Source organism: Protopterus annectens, chromosome 7.part0, assembly GCF_019279795.1.
Source record: "Protopterus annectens isolate FY-2018-M chromosome 7.part0, PAN1.0, whole genome shotgun sequence".
Taxonomy (NCBI): domain Eukaryota; kingdom Metazoa; phylum Chordata; order Ceratodontiformes; family Protopteridae; genus Protopterus; species Protopterus annectens.
In genome coordinates, this window is record NC_056739.1 from 1,615,428,345 (window position 1) to 1,615,448,491 (window position 20,147).

Sequence of the window (20,147 nt, forward strand, 5' to 3'; positions counted from 1 at the left end):
ATAAACTTAAGATGTTAACTGGAAAGTCTAATAGTAAAACTAAAACTCCGGTATTTTGGCTTTATAATGTGAAGACAAGATTCACTAGAGAAGACAAGTTACACTCAGAAAGCTTGAATTTAAAAGGAAAAAGGGGGTGGCAGGGGATAATATGGATAGACATCATTAAATGAAGTAATGAATGTTAATTTGCAAGAATTTAAATTGGCATTTTTTGGCAGACAGGTTTGATATGCTAAAGTCCTTGAGGTCAGAAAAAGTTCGACTCAGCTAAATGACTAAACAACAACAGCAACTAAACAAAAGTTATGTACTCACCAAAATGATAGATCCATGTTGTCTTATTCTCATCCAGTTCAATGTTTGGGTCTTTGGATCCTATTGGATAAAACAGTGTAAGAAACTTCTCTGTGTGGAAGATTTTCAGTCCATATATTTCTAGTTAATCACTGTATATTAATCAGATCAGACACTAGTAGTAGAAGTAGTGAAGGTAAACAAGTCTTAAGTCAAAACAAAACAAAAAGTAATAATAGAAAATATATAATTGTGCAGCATTACTAAGTATTCAAAAGTAATCCAAGCAAGGCAGGCAGTCTGTTTCCAATCGTTAAGTGCACAGACAATCGATCCAAGTAAAACAAAAATAGAGTAATAATTTCCTCACAAGCTTTCTAAATATATATATACTTTTTATCAGGCATGGGAGTGGTTTATTGTGCTGTAAAACAAAGTGTTATTGGTACACATGCTAAATTCACATCCCTTCCCCCATCAGTGTGACATTCGAGCTGGTCCTGCCCTACTTAGTAGCTGTCATAATAATATATAACCCTTATGCACTTTAAATAAAATTTATAATGATGTGGTACCTCTTATTTAACCAAATTATTAAGTAGATTATTAAGTCTGTGATTTTATCCAAGACAATATATTACATGGCTGGAAATATATCAACCTTAGTTCATTTGACAATCAAAAAATATATATAAATATATTCATATACATTTTGCATTTAAAAATCAATTTCTATTTTCATAACCTATTGTTAACAAAGATTGCTTTTGTCCTTCTAGACTTTTCAGGTCTATGTACAAGAACCCTAAAAACCTATATAATTGTATATATATGTATGTATAGATATATCTCCTTATCACTGCAGAAATATATAGGTGTCCCAGTTGATATACATGTTAATAAGACAGTAAGAATCAAGGGAAAATCTTGAACAGACAGGGTTTTAGGTGAGGTCTGTCTGGTCACCAGAAACTGTCAGTGACAACAACTCTATAAAGACAGCCACCCAATTCAATGAGTTCTTTACTAACTCTATACTAAAGTTGTCAACAAACCCACCCTTTTCAACCCCCACTATACTACATAACCCATCAAATAACACTAACACCTTCACCCTTCAACCAGTACCAATTTATACCATCTATAGACACCTAACCAAACTTAAACCCTCCATCCTAGCAGCAGACAAACTGCCTGCCAAATTCCTACAAATAGCTGCCAAAGCCATTTCCTACCCCATCTCAATAATCATTAACAGATCTATCTTAGAACAAAAGGTGCCCCTTCTCTGGAAAATCTCCTATATTATACCAGTACATAAAGGGGCACTTCCACTGGCCTAACTATCCCTACAGCTATACTTTCCCAACTGGCTAAAATACTAGAAAAATGTTTTCATGCCCAGATCCTAACACATCTCCTCTCCGACAATATTCTTGTCAAAACCCAACACTGATTGTGCCCCAACCATTATTTTAGTAACCTAGTAAATATGCAACACAACAATGGCCAACTAGTGTCTGCAGTTTTCTTCAACTTATCAAAGGCATTTGATACAGTCTCCCATACAAAACTTCTAACATCACTCTCAGAATTAAAACTATCTACCCCACCCTATTATGGATTCAAGATTACCTCTCACAATGCCAACAAGCTGTTCAGTGGAAAAACATCTTTTCCCCCTTCTTCCCATGAAACTAGGTGTATTTCAAGGATCAATCCTAGGACCCCTACTTTTTACTATATTTACAAATAATCTTCACAAAGCCACCCCTCTAGCAAATCTGGTTCAATGTGCAGATGACTCCACCATAATCTGCTTTGCCCCCATTCTTCAACAACTGCACATCAAGACCCAAGAAGCCTTTACATCCATCGACATCTGGCTATAAAACTCCCAACTAATACTAAACCCTAAAAAGACCCAGCTTATGCTCTTCCATCCTTCCAAAGCAGCAGCACCTTTTCCCCCATTCTGTATTTCTGCATCAGATAATACTCCTATCTCCCCTGTCACACAAAACAAATTACTAGGGGTCATTACTGGCAATAATATACAATTTGGCAAACATGTAGCTGAAAGAATAAGCAAAGTCCACAAAAAACAAGGCACTCTTTACAGATGTAAAATCTTCCTAACCAACAACACTGAAATAGCCCTAGTGCACACCCATCTTCTTTCTACCTTACTGTATGCTTCTCCTGTTCTAATTAATCTAAAGAAGAGCAATTTAAACAAGCTAGCAGCATGCTACAACAAAATAGCAAAATTTGCCACAAACTCCTCCTACCACAATCACTACTGTCAATCCCTATAACAACTTTCATGGCTGGAACTCCCAAACACCTTAGCCCTAAACCAACTTCTTCTAGCTCACCAAATACTGTACCAACCTGACAAAACTCCAGCCTTACAATATTTGATCACCCTCTACTCCAATAACCGAGAACTAAGATCCACTAACAATGCACTAATCGCAATCTCCAAAAGCCATTAGAGCTCCGGTGACTTCTTGTATTCTAGTAACATTGCCAAGACTTGGAACTCCCTACCACTACAAATCAGGGTACAACCTAACAAAAACATCTTCAAAAAACAGCTTACTTCCCACTTAAACAACTCCTGGTTATGCAACTGCCTAGCACCTGGCTGAGTATTCTAATACCAATTTCAACTTGTCTATATCTCCTCGTTTGACAAATTGGTTAGTATTTTTAGTCTTTCCTTTCTACTTCTGCCTTCATTACATCTGCCCAATTATCTCTACTAAACATTCTGTATGAACAAACAATCATAAGTTACTACCTGTTATTCTTTTTAACTGTATGTCTAAACCACTATGCTAATGTAAGTATCTTATTGTGTGATCATACAAGCATATGTTAATACCTGCTATATTTTACAATTGTATGTCTAAACCACTATGCTCATGTAAATATCTTACGTAAAGTATATTAACAACTGCTCTGGAACTTTTCTCCCTGGTCCTCTACTGAAAACAGACAGTTATGTCTAGTCGGACCTACCCAATAAACAAATGTAAAATAAATAAAAGAAATTAATAAATAATGGAAGGGAGAGGAAGGGAGGGATGTTGAACCAAATGAAAATGAGACAACACAGATCTATTATTATGGTAAATACATAACTTTCATATCCAGTGTTATCTGTTTTTATCTGCTTTAACATCTGAGACATTGGGACAGATTCCTAAGCTGCAAAAAAGATACCTGGATGGTATCCAGGAAGGATATCCGTGAGAATATTGGAACCAAAGGATGAACATGCTCTGGAATGCGCATCCAGTTTGTAATGAGATACAAAGGAGCAAACCATGGACAATGCTGCTGCAGTGTGAATGTCATCAATGGGAACTGTCTTCATGAATGCTGTAGAAGTAGCTATTGCTCTTTTGGAAGGGGCTGTGGGTTCTATATGTAGGGGTAAACCCCAGTCATTATAAACAAAGGATATGCAGTCAGATGGCCATTTGGAAATTGTGACTTTTGATATATTTGCTTTAGAATAGGAAACAAAGAGTTTACCTGACTTTCTTATATTCTTGGTACAGTGTAAATAGAATCTGAGCTGTCTGTGAACATCTAGTATGTGCATAAAATAATTCCCTTTGTTTGAAAACTTGGGGAAAAGACTGGCAAATCAATAGACTGATTCAAATTTACTTCAGATGTCACCTTCTGTGGGAAGGAAGAATTTTTCAACATTACTCTGTCTTTATGGAAAATGAGATATAGTGGTTTACAAGATAGTGCTTGTAACTCAGCAACCCATCTAACAGATATAATTGAAACTAGAAAAATCAACTTCCAAAAGAGATACTTGACATCTACTGAGGCTGCTGGTTCAAAGAGCTTTTGGGTTAAGGTTTGAAGAATGACAGTGATGTCCACTGGGGGAACTGCATCCATAGTTGGGAGTTTTAGCAGGAAAGCTCCCCTTGAGAAATACTTTGCAAATTTTAAGAGAGGAAATAGAGGAATCATTATGCCCTAGTGAATATTTGAAATTACAGCCATTGTTACTTTGATAGAAGAAAAACTAGACCTGTTCTAAAAAAGGTTCTGATTGAAATTTAAAGATTAATGGGAGAAGAGCAGAGAACAGATCCAATCTTTTTGAAGAAGCCCAAACAGGAAGTATTTTCCACTTGCTTTGATTAATCTTTTTTATTTACTGTTTTTGTGAGGAAGAAATAATGTGAAACACTGATGAGGAAAGCCTGACATCTCTCGCTATTGTTAAAATTGGAGTAACAATGCAGTCAACTTTAGGACTTCCAGATCCATTAGAGGTAACCCAGATGCATGGCTCAGATGATCCAGGCTAAGATTCAAATCCCAAAGCAGGTGTATTAAATAAAACCAAAGGAAGAGGAACAAACCTGCCCTGACCAGAAAGGAGCAATGAGGAACACTCTGTTCTTCCACTTTGTGGTTTTCTGAATGAATTTTATCAAGAGTGGTATCAGGGCAAAGGCATAGAGGAAACCTAGGGACTAATTGTGGACTAGACTATTCCCTCAGTGACTGTTCCTGTGGAGGAATTAGGGCAAATTAACTGCTGCACTTGTTGTTCAAGTATGAGGCAAAGAGGTTACAACAATCTTGGCCCCAAAAGCTGAAATTTTTCATTGCCACTGTCTGGTTGAGAGACTACTCATGAGGCAATAGGACTGACCTGCTCAACTTGTCCACTAGTACATTTGGCAACATGGGTATGTGCATTGCTATCAGAAAATGATTAGAAGACATCACCCATTACCATACTCTCATGTCCTCCTGGCTAAGGGGGTATGACCATCTTCCTCCTTGTTTGTTGATGTACCAGAGCACTGACATGTTGTCCACCTGTATAGATATCACAGCATTGGGTAGGTAGTCCTGAAAAGCCTGCAACACCAGGAGAACCACTATAATCTCCAGGATATTGATGTGAAGGTTGGCCTCTAGAAGTGACAAGTACATTGGACTATATTTTCTTTGAAATGTCCTACCTCCACCCCAGAAGAGAAACTTCCATAGTCAGGCCTAGAGAATTGGTGGACAAAAAGGTCTTTCTTCCATTGCTGATAGAGTGGTTATCTACCATTTATATAATGTCTGCAAATTGGTGTGAGATAAATTCTGGCAAAGAACTGGTATAGACTTTGTGGCCATTGTACTGAATGAATTCACTTAACACTCTCATGTTGTATCTTGCCAATGCAACTAACATGATGGTAGAGGCCATCAACCCTAATAGATGAAGAATGAACCTTAAAAGAGGAAATGGATGTTGAACTATCTGAAAAGCCATTATTCATAAGGACAGTACTCTGGCATCTAGGAGCTTGGCAATATGAAGGACTGTGTTGATATGACATCCTATAAACTCAGTTTGTTGCATGGAAGACATTTGGCTTTTTGATTGATTTGCTGTCATCTCCATCAGATCTGCAAAACAGAGTAGTAGTGCCTGTTGTTGTACCAGTAGATCCCTTAAAGTAGAAATAAGGAGCCAATCATCTAGATACTGGAAGATCTGGACCCCTTGCAGTCAGAGGTGAGGTGCTACCACTGCCATAATCTTTGTGAACACCCAGTTGGGGTTGGGTTGAGAATGAAGGGCAGTGCTCTGAACTGAAAATGATTCACTCCCAACTGGAAATGTAGAAAACTTGTGGATTACCTCTGTATCTTTATCTGTTAGTAGGCATCCTGGAGATCTATAGAGCACATTCAATTGTCCTTGCTCAACAGAGGTAATATGGACTGTACCATGATCATTCAGAACATTGTCTATCCCACAAATTGACTCATTGAGATGTGTTCCAAAATTGGTCTGAGGTCCCCTATCTTCTTTGGGACTAAGAAGAACCTGGAATAGACTCAAGATCCTAACTGACCAGGGATACCTATTGGATAAACTCTTTTTTTCTAGAAATGCTGAAACCTCTGGTGCTGCAGGTTCTAATTAACTGGGTAGAGCATTGGGAACCTTTAACTTCTTTTTTGGAGGGTACAAAAAGGAAATGGTGTAACTACTGGTGATTATTCTTAGCACCCAAAAATCCAATGTAATGTTCTGTGGGTGTAAGGTTAAGCACCCTGGCTACATCCAGAGTGTGGCAGTACCCCTTCATGAGGTTTTTATAGGGTTATAGGATTTCTTAGTGAAGGGACCACAAAAACCCTGATTATGAGTTTTGTTGGGGGTGATGCCCATTTTAGTTAATATCCTCTCTGCCTCGGGTGGGGCTGTCTCCAGAAGTGTTTTGGTGATAATCTTATGATTTTCTGAACCACATCTTCTTACCACCATACCTCTGAACCTCTTAGCTCAAGAAAACTGGACAAAGCCAAAAATAATATGGGGGACAACGGCCCAAAATGAGGGACACTTTTTCAGTATTGCTTTTATAAAGCTGACAGAGTAAAAGGATTTGCATTAGCATGTATTGTCTGAAAGACATGAAGCCTGAAACTGAAATGTATGTCATTATTTAGTGACTTCCATCCTCAATGATTTGCAAGAAAATCACAAATTTTATAAGGAACAGAGTAACAATATCAGGCAAAAATTTGGACATTCTGCAAAAATCTGTACAGTTAAGACGTTTACTTACCACTCCTGTGATTCCTAGAATAGGTCCTTTGATAGGTGAAGAAACAGATTACCATGGCAGATAGGGTCTTACTATCCTTTTCACTCCTAGTAAGAATTTCTTTAAGTTTTGGTCCAAAGAGCATGGTGCCCTCAAACAGGGCATTAGTAAAGGATGTCTTGAAGTTTTCTGACAAATCCAGAGACACAAACAGGCATGTTCATGCATGGTAGCGCAGTGCCTTCTGCACTAGCTGTACCATCTGATGGATTAGAAAGCAGGTTCATGGCCACATTGGAAGTGGATTGTAGGATAGACAGTTGGGTGTCTACTGTTTTTAGAACATCCATTGGTAAGTTACCCAAGAGAGACTTGGAAATCTCCTTGGTCAGGTCCCTTTGAAAATGAATCATATGTGCAAGGTAAATCAGTGCACTGAGTGTGACAGTTGCTGAAGCATACGTCCATTCCCCAATCTGTCCAACATCCTTGAATCCCTGTTAGAGGGATGAACTGAAGACCTCTCCTCAGACAGTTCCTTTTTCATGGCTGCTGCTAATACCATGGCATCTACTGGTGGTCCTTTAGCCGCTGTTTCCTGTCTTTTGATACCATTCGGATCCTGCCAGGCTTTTTGGGGATGGGTTCCACTATTTCAGGGTCCTTCCATGCCTGCAGTGCTACAAGCTTTATGAGGGCAGCCACAGGCAATATCACCCAGGACATGGATGAGCCTTGAGTATCAAAAGGCTCAAGGAGCACAGATTCATCTGGGGAAGGGGTTTCAGTGGACCAACCCCCCTCTGTTTCAACAATTCTAGATGTCATCAAATGTGACATCTTCAAGGGGGATATAAGGGACCTTTCACCTTCATTCAAATATGTATCTTCAGTGACCGACTCTGAACAGGAATTTAAGTGCTTCCATTTGCATGTCTGTTTCCTAGGATCTTGTTTCTAGAGTACCTCTGGAGACAAGTTTGAATCAGACTGGAAACTTAAGTATCAAGTATCCTCCAAGCTTATAGGTACTGACTGTCACTGTTGATCAGAATGAGAGGAATAAATCACAGGATCCAGTGGGTGTGGGGACAGAGCCGAACTTGAGATCCACACGCCTTTTTGGCTGAGCCAAGACACTTTCAATAGCCTCAAATGCTGGCACCATGATTGGAGCCTAGGAAGTGTTTCCCCTAACCAAAGTCTAAGGATCTTTTCCTGGTCCAAATGAGATCAGCACTGAGGAGGGCCTCAGGCTCAAGCTATGGAATGTTGGGGCCCTAAGAAGAAAAAAATGGCTCTGAAAACTTTGGAATTGACTCCATCACTGGGAACCTGACACCGACGCTTCAGCTCTGAGACTTGTCTTGATCCAACAGAATCCAAATTGGGAGAATAAGTGATGTAGTTGATGACAAAGCTCCTCTAATTTTCAGATCTGATTGAGGTGAGTTGGAAGTGTTCAGTCCTATGTGAATTGGATATGAAAAGTGAACCGGTACTGGAGAAAAGTGTGAAGAGATAGATGGACCTGTACCCACAGCTCCCATTGGGGACAGTGCCAGTAGGGCCTCCAGTTGGATTTGTCATCATCATCAGCTCCCTTTTTTCCCATTCTCTAAATGGGGTTGGAGTATCGTGATGATGGTTGCCATTTCTCTCAATTCAATATCATACTCTTGCCTTCTTTGACACTCATGCCTGACTGTCTCAGATCTTCTTTCATACAATCCATCCACCTCTTTGCTGGATATCCTTGTTTCCTATTACCTTCTTCCTGTCTGTCTCAAATCTTCACCAGATTGTCTTCTGCTTTTGCATGTGTCTGAACCACCGTAATCTGTTCTCTTTGATCTTTTCTGCAATTGGAGCTACTTTGGCTTCTGTTATGTGCTCATTCCTTTGTCTGTCCCACAGTGTGCATCATACCACCCTTCTCAGGGCATCTATAACACGTTATCAAAATCTTACTACATCGAATCGCTAAAGGTCAACCTCTAGTGATCGATGTAGTAAAACATCAAATAACATTTAAAAAAAAAAAAAACAAAAATAAAAACTAGCTAACGTAGGCAGGGGGTAAGCCCCCCCCTGCACCCCCCACACCCCCCCTACTTAAATATTCCAATTCCGAGACCGCACTACATTTAGGTAAATGGAAATCTCCCCCCACGGAGATTTAATTTTACCTGCACGATGTTCTGCGCTTCAATATTGTTGGCTTTCGACATTGTGAAGTAGACCCTTCTCAGGCACTTCATTTCCATCACCTCTAGCTTCTTCATCTTCATCTGCTTTGCCTTTACTGCCCAGATATCTGTACCATACAGTAGAACTGGTCACAACACTGTCTTGTTGTACACCTTACTTTTCAGCTTCTTTGGTATTCTGTCATATACTACATCTGAGACTCTATGCCAGTTGGCTGCAGCCCCTCTGATTCTAGCTTTGATCTCTTCATTCAGATTTCCCTTCTCCTCAATGATCCCTCCCAGATCAGATACTTGAAGCTATGTACCTGTTCCACTATCTTCCTTTCTATCTCAATTCTCAGCTTCTTCTGATTTCTCCAATTTACTGCCATTACCACTGTCTTATCCGTGCTTAGTTTCATTCCATGTGCCTTCAGTTTTGTGTTCCTTTCCCCTGTCCTTTGCTGAAGTTCTTGCACAGAGTCTGCTTGTAATGCCACATCATCTGCATACAGCAACTTTGTTGATCTGTCCCCACCAACCTGTTTGCTAATGTAGTCCATCACTAGTATGAACAGCAGTGGGCTCAGAACGTAACCCTGGTGTACACCCACTCCTACTGGGAATCCCTCTGCGAGGCTGAACACTGTTCATACTTGAATCATTGGGTCCTTGTACATAGTCTGCACTAATTCTACCAATATTTCTGGGACTTCAGACCATCACAGCACTGCCCAGATCAGCTTTCTTGGGACTTTTTTATATGCTTTTGCCAAGTCTAGGAATGCCCAGTTGGACTCTTTCCTCATTCCAAGCTATTTCTGAAATATCTGTTTCACTGCAAACATTGGGTCAGTTGTGCTGCATCCTGATCTGAATCCAAACTGCTCATCTCCCATCTTACATTCTACTACTCTGCATATCCATTTATCAATCACCCTCTCCAGAACTTTCATGCAGTGTGATAGGAGTTTGATGCCTCTGTACTGCCCACAGTTGTGGATGTCACCTTTGTTCTTGTACACTGGCACAAGTTTGCTTGTTCTCCAGTCATAAGAGATATGCATTTCTCTCCACACTGCTATGAGTAACCTCAGGAGCCATTTCTCCCCTATCTCACCCAACAACTTTATCATATTTGCTGTGACCTTATCTGAGCCTACTGCTTTCCCTCACTTCATTTTCCTTACTGCTATTCTTACTTCTTCTAGGTTGGGCTCCTCTTCTTCTCTCATTGTAGGCTGCTTCGGGGGCAGTACAACTTCTGTGGGGTTTTCTTCATTCAGAAGCTGCTGGAAATATTACTTCCATCTGCCTTTGATGTCCTATGGACTGGCAAGCAGGCTGCTGCTGGCATCCCTTATGAAGGATGTCTGACTATCTTATTTTTCTTTCTGTCTTTGCCTTGCAACCCAATATAGTTTCTTTGTGCCATCTACTGAGTTAGTTTCCAGAAGTTGGTAGAGTGCCTCTGATTCCCTATTCTTTGCAAGCCAAGCAGTATTCCTTTCTAGCCCGGGCAGTCTTTTCTATCTCCCACTTTTTCCTGCACTTCTTCTATCTTTTGCTAACTTCCTGGACTCCTCCATTCCACCACCAGCTTTCCTTATGTACTTTACTTCCATACCTAGCTCAGACACATATCTGTTTTGTAGGCCTCACACATGCTGTTTTAAGGCACTGACATTCTTTTTTTTCAACTTCAACTATTTCCTTCTCTTCTTGGGGTGCTAGAGCCCTGAGTAATTCATTGAACTTTTGTACTTTGTCTCCAGTCAACTTCCAGGTCTTTAGACTGGTCTCTTTTGACTTTAGAGCCTTCTGTGACCACTGCTTGCAGCTGATTGTGGCTACCAGTGGTTCATGCTGTAGGTCCAGTGTTTCACTGAAGATGACCTTGCAATCACTGATTCAACTCCAGTGCCTTTTCCTTACTAGGAGGAAGTCTACCTTTGTTGTATGTTGGCCACATTTGTGTGTGGTTTTGTGACTGTCTCTCTTTCTGAACCATGAGTTAGCTACTATCAAGCCATTTGCCAGACAGAAATCTAGAATGGCCTCTCCGGTTGGATTTGTGTCCTTAAGAATTTCCTCATCTGACAGTCAATGTCCCTTTCTTTAAGGCTTCTGGTGGATCAGGCCAACCTCAGTGACAACGTCTCCAGTAGAGATCTGGAGAATTATCTCTCCTGAAAAATGTATGTACGAATGGATAAATCAAAATACCTCTAGCAATTAACTGTGCGATACCACAAATGAAATAAACCAACAGAATCAGTAACCACATAGAAACACTACTGAAGTACGGCTCCATAACTATTCCATAGTTACAGAGCCGCACGTCAGTCATGTTTCTGTGTGGTTACTGTTTCTGTTGCTTTCTCCTGGAAAATAGACTAATGGAGCTGATGCTTCACCTGCTCTGGTGAGAATGCAGCTTGAAGAGAGGGGGATTGAATTCATCTAGCTGGTGTAGCCAACTTCCTTGGAGTTTGCCAGACCCAAAGTATCAGTCAGACCTGGAGACCTTTTTCTTAATTTCTTAGATCTTTTCACTTCCAATCTACTCTCTTTGTTTCTCCTTAGAAATCTGTTTTTTTGTTTTTCTTCCTTTTCTCTGCTTTACTGCTTGGAGAAGCTAAACCAGGCCTAGCATCAGAAAAAATGGTCAGAGAGAAAGAAGAAGACAAAGACCCTCTCTGAAGGGGTAAGCAGTCCTTTTAAAATAGGCATTTCTTTTCTGCCTTGTATAGCCCTGGATCCAAATGCAACACAAATTTTGCAGTCAGCCTGTAGGTGGACAGCACCCAAGCAATATACACAGAGAGTGTGGGTCTTGAGAAGGAATTTTGTGTCTGCAGAGCAAGAACTTTTTAAAATATTGAGGTTTCTCTGGCACTGATTTTAACAAGTAGTTCACTATACTTTTCAAGAAAAACAGTCACACAGAAAACCTGACACCTAATCTGTTTCTAACAACTCCCTTATAACTTTCCTAAAATATCTAAAACTATAACCACACAGCTATACTATAATTTTGAAAAAACTCTACTATATTACTATCTATGCTAATTATCTAAAAGAAAAGGGAGGAGTCAAAAATATTCATTATTGTAGAAAAAGACACTTTCACTTATCATAAAAAGCAGAGCTCTCAGAGACACATCTGGAAGTCAGAGCCTCAGATACACAGCTCTAGAAAAAGGTGCCTAGGTCAGAGCCTATGTGACAAGATATAGTATCTGTCAGTTATACAACTGAAATGTTTGAAAGGGATCACTTCAGCTACTTGATTAGTAAATAACTACGTACTACTTGATTAATAAATAAATAAGTAAGCACCATAACATCACTGATTCATTTGAGGTATCAAGACAAGAGAAAAAATAAGGAAGAATAGTATTATAAATCAGACAGAGTCATACCTCTCAACCTGTTAGAGCCTGAAATCAGGACAAAGGCACAAAGGCACAAATAATCGGGGGACAAAGGCCTAAAAATGGGGACACTTTTTAAATATTGCTCTTACAAAATTAGAAGGAGGATAGAATAACAGGTTATGCCTTAGCATGAATTCTTTGAAGGATATGAAGTCTGAAACTCAAATGTGTATCATTTTTTCCCTCACTTCAGTCCTCAATGATTTGCCAGTGATTTGCCAGAAAACCACAATTTTTTTGTGAAATTGACCAAATATATGAGTCAAAAATCTGGACATTCTGCAAAAATCTGTACAGTTGAGAGGGATGGACAGAGTCCAAGTAATATGAATAAGGCAAAAAAAAAGACAGAGAAAATTGTAGAACTTAAACATGAAAATGGAACTTAACCTATGAAGCAATGAGAAACTGCATACAGATCTACAAATAAAGACAATTATAAATCACATTGAAATAGACGTGGAGAGTACTTGGCAAAGAGTGTTAAAAATCTCTCTCTCTCTCTCTACATATATATATATATATATCTATATATATATATATATATATATATATATATATATATATATATATATATAAAGACAGAAGCAGGAGATATATATGAGCAATTCTTAAACATGGCACTTACAAAGTAGAAGGCAAAGTATTTGTTCTAAGAATCTAATAGCTGATAGCCATTTTAAATAAATGTTTACCAGCTTTGGCTTAATATAAACAATTGGACTGTATAAAAGTTAAATGTACTAGATTTTTTGGCAACATGAGTGTGCATACAAGATGAAATGGTAAACAAAATTTAACAGGTAATGGAAACCAAAAGGGAGATGTATTAAAATGTTAGGGTACATGGTCCAATTCTTCACATACCGCACATATTAAACAAACAAAAAGAAACAAAAGCCCCACAGTTCTCAGTGAAGGTTCACAAGAATTAAGACCTATTAGCAGCATGTGGAAAATGAAAACAAACAAAGACATACAAAATCATTGTACATTATGACTTATAAAAAAAGGATTAGGGAATGTAGTGAAAACAAAGGCATTTAGGTTCTAATGGCAGATCAGGGCCTTTGTGGCACTCCTAGTCTACCTATTTCCCTATTGTTTAGATAAGATGTAGGTCCCCAAACAATTAATTGTTTTATTCTTCCACTAATCAAAGGGTTTTTTTTATTCCACCAATTAAAGGTACTCCTTTATGTATGTGCTGTCATCAGTCTGATGAAATCTCAAAGTACTTGTTTTGTGAAACAAAAGCTCTTACTGATTAAAACTCTTCAGTGTCTGATTTCATCTTCTCCTGTTTATTTCCCCATTTTCCCCAGCAGCATTCTAATTTTTAGATTTTCACATATACTTATATTCACATGCATACCTCACATTAAGTACAACTACTAGACACAAGTATGCTATTTCAGGACATATACTTGCAATTCTAGTCTCCATGTGGAAGGTCTATTAAGTGGCACTCCTACTGTCAGTCACCTCATCCACCACAAGGAATGTCATCAGGCCTTCAACAGTTCAGTTCTTCCTTCATAGTTAGCTCTCTGACACCAAAGAACACTTGTAAAACCCAAATCACTAGCAAGATAGGTACACGTACTTTGTCATTTTGTTCCCAGTTCAGAAACAGCTAGTAGCATAAATATGTTTTATTTATCCTTTGTTGACTGGGTCAATCCCATTAGGCTAGTTGCCTCTTTTCAGGGGGGAGACCCAAAGTGGTGTTTATACCACTAGCAGAAATTTGGCCAGGGCATTGGGGAACTTCCCCTACTCATTGGGATAGTCTTCTTTCTGATCCTTACACAGTGGCATCTGGGAGAACAGCACTCAAAGGAAATCCAAGATGGTGGATAGCACAGAGGTGAATGCCAGTGCAGTATTTGAGGCTCTACAAATTCTAAGGAGCTGTTTCAGCAAAATGTGTTTATTTTATCAGAAGCAAATGTTCAAAACAATAATGCATGTTTTATTACAACCCTCCATTTGGGAGAGTTTCATGATGATATTTTGTGTGAATTGTTATTGCAGAGCAAGCTAGAGAGTGTACAAGATGTTTCATGGGGTAAAAGTATGGATAAAATCCAATCAGACAAATCAGAAAACATTTTAAAGATTGACAGAAAAATAAATCATATGCCAAGACTGTTAAGGAAACTGCAGGGAAAGTGATAAGAGATGAACAGAGGAAAGGAAATGTCAACAACTGAAGGAAATTCATGGTAAGAATTCAGAACAAAGAAGAAAAAGAAATGGATAGGTATGACATTTGGGATGATTTAATGGTCCCATTGGGAGTGAAGGCTCATGAGGTAAGAGCTTTTATTCTTACTCATAAAGAGACATTTTGCGATATTTTTGTGACTGGTTCTGTTCTGGAAAGTTTGGGGGGAATATGGGAAGAAAGAGAACTGTAATCCATGAAACTCTTATGTGGTTAAAGCATTTCACAGAGAAACAAACAAAAAAAAAAAAAAGAAAATACGTGTTCAATTTCATACTGAAGTTGAAAAAAGAGACTTTAAAGAAGCATTTAAGTGAACTTTGTAAAGAAGTTATGGACATTAGCAAAGTGTACAATGAGAGATGATTATGGACTGGTGGATGGGACTGACATTGTACTGAAAATGGAGAAAGAAAAAATTGTTCATATCCCTAGTATGATAGTGTAAAAGTAACAGAGGTGTTGTAAAATATTGAGGGCAAATAAGATAAAAGATATTCCACAGACAGGAAGAACCGAACCAAAAAGCACAAAGTGCAGCTTTATTGAACAACAAACAGGTCAATAAATCAAGCGCTTTTGCCAGGCAAATACCTGACTTTCTCAAGATAAAAAGTAGTGTGACTGAAAAGTTTAAATACTTAAGCATCTGATCACATGGTACTTAATTAGTTCAACAAACATCCACTTAAGAAGGCAGTTAATTAGTAACTGAACTCAGTGAGTGAAAAGTATGCATATGAAAATGCAGAATAAAAGTTCAAATAGTGAAAACACTAAAAAATCATTTAAAAATCATTTAAAAATCATTTAAAAATGATGTACAAATGTGTGCATAAAAATCACAAATGTGTAAGATAAAAGACATTTACTAATTGTAACAAGAAAATCATAGCCTAGCCCTTCTCAGCTTTAGTACACTGGATATATTAATGGCCCCATTGAGACCAGGGGATTTTGCAGCATTAAGTCTAAGTTGCCATAAAAGTTCTTTATATTCAAGGCGGGCTTCCCAGTCACCTCCTCTGGCATCCTGGGTTACCTGTTCAAGAACCATAAACTTAAGTTTCATGTTAGGGCAAGAAGCAAGACGTTTAAAAAAAGCATTAGTGTCCTTCTTTTTTGTAATGTCATATTGATGTTCATAAATTCTTTTTCTAAGGGGTATCTCAGTCTTCCCTATGTAGAAACTGCAACATTCTGTGCATAATCCTAAGTACACCACCCCTTTTGCTCCGCAGTTGTAATATCGGTCGGCGTCAAATCTAAATTTTCTAGATGGAAGATAAAAAGAACTATCATTCATGATAAAAGAACACTGCTTGCATGCCCCACATTTATAGGTGCCAAGTTTAGGGGAACAATGCCTTGAATCTGATAGATGCTTTCTTTCAAATAACCCTTTTAGGTTAATATCCCTTCTGGTCACAAATTTGGGACGTTCCTGGATTATCCCTTTAAAGTCATCGTGTAGCATCAAAAGTGGCCAGTGTTTAAGCACTGTGTGTTCCACCAGTTGGGAATCCTGTGAAAATGTGTGAATAAAACTATTATGCAAGTTAAAGTATTCCAAATTCTCAAACTGCTCAACTTGCTGAAAGCCACTACCTAACAGCGGAAAATACTTGGTTTGTCTATTATCTGTCACTTCTTGGGCCATGTTGTTAACCAAGGAGGCAGGGTAACCTCTTTCTAAAAAATAAAGGAAGTCAATATTGAGGGCAACCTAAACATGTGGGAAAACCAGTCATGATAAAAAAAAAGCATGAACTTGAAATAGCATAAGTGTAACAAAATTGGGTATTTATGGATGGATTGTAATCTAGAGGAGACAAAGAAAAAGAAAACAAAAGTGAGGACAGAGCAGGATAAAATAAAGATAAGGATAAAGACAAAAATGAAACAGAAGATAACATAGAAGAAAGTTCTGAAACAACTGATGGGGAAATAAATTAGAAAATAGAGAAAGGTAAAAATAATTTGGCTGTCAAAACAATGAGACAGAAAAAGAATGTTTAAAGGGATAAGTGTAAAAGAGAAAAAGAAAGGAAATGGATAATGCAAATGAGATAAATACTTCACATTTATATATCTTCTGGTAAGCTACAACATAGTCATAACGGTAATATTATAAGTAGAAGAATAGGCATCCTAAAGTGGTATAATAAGTGTGCTGTTGATGTAATAATATTGGAAGATATAAGATTTTTAACACAAGAAAAGAGAGATCACATACAAAGAAACTTTGGGGAGGAGATACAATATAGAACCTGGGGAAAATTATGTTTCTGGCATAGCTGTACTTTCTAGGAAGTCAGTGAAAATATTGACTATAACACTGGTAATGATGGGAAATTAACTACTGTAGATCTCAGATGGCATAATCAGCTGTATAGAATTATGCCATGTTATGCCTATGTTGCAAGCAAAGAAAGGGAAAATTTATTACATAAAATTCTGGATTATGTAATAACTAATATAAATATAATTTGACAGGAGATTTTAATTATGATTTGAGATGGAAAAAGAGGAAAAGAGGAAATGATGTTAAGAAAGTTTTTGAAATTTTAAAATGTGGCAATTTAAAGATTTGGAATAATTTGCAGACATATTGTCAAAGTGTATATAACACTGAAATAGATCATCTTATTATATCTCAAGGTTTAGATATAGCTAAGGCAAAAACACTTGTAACAAGCTTTTCAGATAACTCAGCCATATAGATAGAGAGAGATCAAGGAAAATAAGGCATATATCAGATGAGAGAAAGGAACAAAAAGAATAAATGAGAAAATATGGGATGAAAACAGAAAGAAAATACGTATGCAATTGTGGAAAGATCACTTTTCCACTAGAGTGTGTTATAAAAACTGGTCTGGGTGGTGGCTAGCTTTTAAAGACAAATATGAAAAATGTTTTTAGAATGGCAGTCAGATGCAAGAAAAGCAGAAAAAAAAATTAGAAAACAATGTGCATAGATGATTTAAATGATTTGGAAAGGAATGATAGAGAAAAGTATGTGATAGAATGGAATAGCCATGAAAAGAATCAAGAGAAAATGAAATAATTATGATTATTATTATTTAAGCAAACATATTACAAGAAAAAGAGAAGAGGTATCAGCTTATTTGAGTAGCATACTTAAATAGAATACTAGTATAATCAGAGAATTGAAAAATAATAGAGGAGAGGAAAGAAGATCTCAGGAACAAATTATAAGTATTGTAAATATTGTAATAAATTAGGTAAAGAAAACATTTCAAGATAGAAAGAAAGTACAAAAAAGAATGGCACGTTAAAAAATAAACAGAACAAGAAAAATAAAGAATTAGAAAATTAGATTACTTTATATGAATTAGATAAGGTACTTGAACACGTTAATTTACAGGTAGTTTCTGGACCAGATGGAATAGGATACCAATTTTATAAGATCTTTGCAGGTTGGTAGAAAAACAAAACACTTCTTAAAAGTTATGAGTGACTGGTTAAATTAAGGTTTTATGTATAAAGATTTAAGCAGTGGTATACTTAAATGTGTATAGAAAAAGTAAGATAAAAATAAAATTGAAAATTTGAGACCTATAGTATTGAACAATGCAGACTATATGATTTATATTTAAATAATTTAGAAGAGAATGGAAAGTAAAATTAAATGTATTGTGGAAGATATTATATATAGTTTATAGGGAAGAGGATGTCAGGATTTATTATTAATAGTAAGGGAATTGTGGATGATATTAGAAACAAGAATGATGTGACCAATATCATGATAGGAGATTTAAATAAGGCATTGGATTCAATACAACATGAACTTCTGTGGACAATTATGGAAGAGTATAACATTAGTGAGAAAATTAAGAATGTATGTTGTCCTGTATATATTAAAAATAAAGTAAGAATTTTAATGAATGAATGTTTAGCAAATACACTACTTTTTACTATTAATGAAGGGATAAAAATTCCTGTCATGTTTACTTATGCAGATGATATTATATTGATTACAAGAAACAAAGTCTGGATGAAATAAGTTATATGGTATGTACATCAATGTTTAAATATAATAGGCATGACTTTAAATAATGAAAAAGTAAAGGACTGGGTGATATAATAAAGATAGGAAGAGTATATTTTTCAATGAAAGAAATCTCCATGTAAGGAATAAGATTTGAGGGTAAAAATGTAAGTGAAGAGCAACAGAATAGGAAAATAGATTAAATAAAGGAGCCTTGCTGTTTTTGGAAAACATACAAGCTATTGTTTAATAAAAAGGTTTATTTAATTAATTCAGTTATAACTGCGGTGGTGGTGCTGCGGTAGCGTTGTCGCCTCACAGTAAACCATTGTCCTGTTCAATTCTCAGCCAGAGCGTCTTTTGTGTGGAGACATGCGTGAATGGGCGTACCTTCGTTGAAGGTTGTGCATCAGGGCTGGCAACTCGGCACGTAAAAATCTACTGCCAATCATTAGCGGACCGGAGTTCCGCTGTGGCGACCCCTAACCGGGAAAAGCCGAAAGACACAACATTTAATTAATTCAGTTATACTGGGAACAACTGCATATTAAGCTACTGTCTATATGTTGCCAATAGTCTATGAAAAGGAAATGCAAGTATTTTTTTCTTTATGTGGGGTTTATGATTGAATCCAGTAAACAGAGCAGTCTTATATATGGATAAGGAAGATAGATGTTTATGATTACTAAACCCAATTGTTTATGCTACTTCTTTGAATTTATGATACAAATGAAAAGTTAGTAGTAAATTTATTAAAGTACTAATAATTATGTTAATCATTGGGCTGAGCTAGTGAATTAAAAGTTTATGGTATAAAAGTACAAAAATTATGGTATAATAAGCAAGTAGAATGTCAAGTTTTTATGAAGATTAGTGATTAATAAATGATGTGCCTTCTGTGGAAGGTTGGGCGCCGGGCTTGCAACTCGACACTGTAAAACCCCACTGCCAATCATGAGCGGACAGATGATCCGCTGTGGCAAACCCTAACCGGGAGAAAAGCCGAAAGAAGAAGAAGTGATTAATAAATTATCAGTAAAAGAAAATATGCCATATTAAAAAAATCAGTGAAACAGTTTATATATATTGTCATAAAGAAGAAACTACAGAACATATTTTCTCACAATATATAAAGGTTGCAAAATTCTGGGAAAAATAATGTAAAGAAAAGTTATTTCAAAATATAAAGGCGGTAAATGAAATAAATATGGATAGGATTATGTATAGATATTATAACCATAAAAACACAAAATAGGTTACTAAAACAGAAAAAAAGAATATTTTACGTTGTGTGGACCATTTGGAATGATAGGATAAATGAAATCATGCTTAATGGTAATTGGAGGCTAGCAGTGATTAAAAAAAAAATAG